This window comes from Panthera onca, chromosome D4 (assembly GCF_046562875.1).
Source record: "Panthera onca isolate mPanOnc1 chromosome D4, mPanOnc1 haplotype 2, whole genome shotgun sequence".
Classification (NCBI taxonomy): Eukaryota; Metazoa; Chordata; class Mammalia; order Carnivora; family Felidae; genus Panthera; species Panthera onca.
In genome coordinates this window covers 36965929-36970262 of record NC_138351.1, presented here as the reverse complement: position 1 = coordinate 36970262, position 4334 = coordinate 36965929, and positions in this window count along the sequence as shown.

The following is a 4334-nucleotide window of genomic DNA, read 5'->3' as shown; positions in this document are numbered from 1 at the left end:
AAAACCATCCTATTACATGGGAATTGAATTCTAGGGAAGTCACATCTGGGATTTTGGGATGGTTCTTATTTCTGCTGTGCTTATAGACCTATGTGCCAAAATGTCCCAAATAAAAATGGAAATGATAAGGTCATGGTACTGATAAAAAATGCTATTTTGAGGACAAAAGAATCATAATGAATACTGAAAGATAAGAAGATGTAAAAGCAAATAGAGTAGCCTGCTTGGTCTTTCTACCTCTATACGTGATTTTCTACCAGCTGTTCTCCATCAAGCAGGGTTTTATTTTTTTTTCTTACTTTTTAGTATATTTTATTTTTTTAATAAGAAATTTATTGTCAAATTGGTTTTCATACAACACCCAGTGCACATCCCAACAGGTGACCTCCTCAATACCCATCACCCACCCTCCCCTCCCTCCCACCCCTCATCAACCCTCAGACTGTTCTCAGTTTTTAAGAGTCTCTTATGGTTTGGCTCCCTCCCTCTCTAAACATTTTTTTTCCTCCCCCCCACCCCCAATAGTTTTCTGCTAAGTTTCTCAGGATCCACATAAGAGTGAAAACATATGGTATCTGTTTTACTCTGTATGACTTATTTCACTTAGCATAACATTCTCCAATTCCATCCACGTTGCTACAAAAGGCCATATTTCATTCTTTCTCATTGCCACGTAGTATTCCATTGTGTATATCAACCACAATTTCTTTATCCATTCATCAGTTGATGGACATTTAGGCTCTTTCCATAATTTGGCTATTGTTGAAAGTGCTGCTATAAACATTGGGGTACAAGTGCCCCTATGCATCAGTACTCCTGTATCCCTTGGGTAAATTCCTAGCAGTGCTATTGCTGGGTCATAGGGTAGATCTATTTTTAATTTTTTGAGGAACTTCCACACTGTTTTCCAGAGTGGCGATCAAGCAGGGTTTTAAAATATAAATTAGGTCATACTACTCCCTTCTCAAAATCCTTTATCAGAGTCTCATGGGGAATCACTCTTAGAGTAAAATCTGAAGTCCTTTCCAAGGCTGAAGTGACCCGCATGACATAGTCTCTTACTACTTTAACTTTGTCACTCCAGCTTCAACCCAGCTCATCGTCAGCTTTGACCATCCTGGGCTCATTGCTGTTGTTGAATAAACCAAACATGTTCCATTCTCAAGAACCTATTGCTGTATCTTCTGCCTAGAACACTTTTCATCCATGTATTCATTTGGCTCTTCTGCATTTCATTCAGAGAAGTTTGTGTGGCAACTTTCAGTACTTCATAACCATCATATCTCTTTAGCCTGCTTTCCTTTTCTATTTAACACTGATCAAAATCTATTTTATACTTACTCTTGCTTCTCTTTTAATAGAATATAAACTCAGTGAGTGAAAAGTCTTCACTTCTTGACCGTACCCATCATTTTCTCATTTTTAGTTGACCTTTGTTTGGCTAAAGTCCATTTTCCAGTAGATTTCCAAAAAGAGGATATAAAAGGTAATTACCTGAACACTTGAATGTCAGAACATTTCTTAAACCTATCACCCACCAATCCTTGGAATAATGGCAAACACATTGGTTTATAAAATACAGTGTGTTGATAGGAAATTATGTCATTTTTTAAAAAAATATTTGTGTGGGGCGCCTGGGTGGCTCAGTCGGTTAAGCATCCGACTTTGGCTCGGGTCATGATCTCGCGGTCTGTGAGTTCGAGCCCCGCGTCGGGCTCTGTGCTGACAGCTCAGAGCCTGGATCCTGTTTCAGATTCTGTGTCTCCCTCTCTCTCTGACCCTCCCCCGTTCATGCTCTGTCTCTGTCCCAAAAATAAATAAACGTTAAAAAAAAATATATTTGTGTGATTTTTTTTTCCTGTCCTTATTTCTGGACACTCTTAAGATCTTTTTTCCCCTATTTTTCTGAAATTGCAAGTTAATGTGCCTTAGTGTGGCCCTCTTCTTTTATCATGCAGGAAGTTTGGTGGGTTCTTTCACTCTAGAGATTGGGATCCTTGGTTTTAGAGGACCTATTTTCTAGTGTTTTGTTACCAATTTCCTCTACCCATTTTCTCTGTTTTTTTTTTTTTTTTTTTTTTTTTAATTCTATTAAAAAGATGTTCAGGATTTTGGATTGATAGTCCAAATTGCTAGTTAAAGCTGTATTTTCCAACTGAATGCTTTAACTTTTTCTTATACTTGGGAGAGATTTTCTTGAATTTATCTTCTCACCATTCTGGAGGGAATAGAAATATGGAAAAATTATAATTTGTAAGGGCTTCCCTGTTCTCTGAATTTCTTATTTATAGCATATCATTCTTTATGTTTATGTGCAACCTTTTTGCTTATCTTCAAAATAAATTAAGGTTTTGAAGTTTTCTTTTTGTCTCTGTTTTTTTTTTAGGTGTTTCCTTTTTTGTTTGTTTTGTCCCCTCTAATTTTTGATGGATACTTTACCTACCTTTCTGGGGATCCCTAACTGTAGGGAGACTTTACCTACATTGCTGGAGTATGTGAGTTGACTAATCAAGAGTGAGTTGACTATATTGACAGAGCTGGTCACCTGGTGGTGTTTAAATGTCAATCTTACATCTTCAGTGGGAGAATTAAAACTATTAGTATCTGAAAACTCTTTCCCTGGAATTATTATTTTATCAAGACAGTTTTCAAATCTTGGTGGAGGTATACAAGGAGATAGGTGATAGACACTTGGCTCCTAACTTTCTGGGAACCAGATAGGGAAAGAAAGATGAGGTCACCCTATTTTATATGCAGTCATTTATGTAATCCTTACCTTCCTATTTTCTACAGTTCCTGGTATCTCTAAATCCAGTCTGTTTTCCTGTAGGAGACAAGTATGTGAGGATGTGAGACATGAAAGTCAAGTGCTTTTTAATCAGATTTTCAACCAATCTCAATTTTTTTTTTAAGTCAGTGCATTAACCTTGTTTCTCAGCATATCTCCAAATGCTGAAAGTTTCAGGGGTTCTGCAGGATGGATTGTCTTCATTGTTTTATATCATCGATGGTGGATTGTCATTAATATGTTTTTCTTCACTAACCTAGGTGGTGACTTTATTGACTGGACTAAATCAATTATGACTGTATGGGGTTTAGTTTTCCAAGGCAGATCCTGCGATGAGGAATTTTTTGAAAGTGGTTTATTAGGCCTGGGGAAAACAGTAGACAATTGAGGTTGTGGAATGGGAAGGGAAGGAAGTGAAGCAAGGATGTTGAATCAAGCAAAATCCCCAAGAGAATTTTTTTAGTTTAATCCCACCTCAGAGCTCAGGAGACCCAGGGTTGGTGCAATCAGGAGGCAAGGAAGTTGGTGTATCTAGACTATCACACCTGGCAGTCATAGGAGAAGGGCTACCTGTTGCACTCTGGGGTACGCAGGCACACGGAATGGGTTTTCAGCCTAGGAAACAGATCTCTAACAGAGACACTAGTATTGGCTAAAGGGCATGGAACGTCAGATAAAGCCACTGTGCATGAAATGCGGATCAGAGAGAATATGATGGCAGTACTAACAGCGACTCGTACGCCACTTCTCTATCCATAAACTTACTTCTAAAATTCTGTTAAAATTGTTGCTGTCTTTTTTTATCCCTTATTGGTAAGTTTTGATCATTACATTTTGTTTTACTTTATTTTAGACATGATCTCAATCTCACACATTTACTAGAATTTGCTAGGGGAAGTCCCAAGTTTCTTTTATTAACGTATTGTACGTTTATAGGAAAGAAAATATGATGCAATGGAAATAAACAGGAAATAATATGGATAATTTTAAGAGGAAAGAATAAAAAGTATTTGTTGATTACTAAATACATGTATCATATTAGTCAAAATACTGACGGTTGTAATTTTTGTCATATATTCCTCAAGTTGGTCAAAAATAATTGGGGGGAGGGGGAAACACCAAAAAAGGTGAAGGACAACACATGGCAGAGTAATTTGAGTTAACAGAATTGGAAATGTATCAAATGATGTTTTCCAAAGACTTATAAAACCAGATATGGAATAATGTTAATTAAAATATAATTACAGTTGAATTACAAAAGTGTAGTTTATATAAGTTATTGGAATTAGAAATACCATCACTTATTAACTAACCATGATTTAAGATTTTTTTAATACAGTTAAAAATACCCTTGGTATTTCGACCCAGTTTTCTGAAAGTTGGTGGAAGAAAGCAAAAAATAAATTACAATTTATTTGAGAGAAATTCAAATTTATTCTCATTGAAGGTAATGAATGGCATAATTGATTTTTCTGGGGGAGGAGCAGGTTCTATGAACATCTCTAATTTTATCCTCTCCTATCCCAAGTAAACTGTCCCAAGAAGT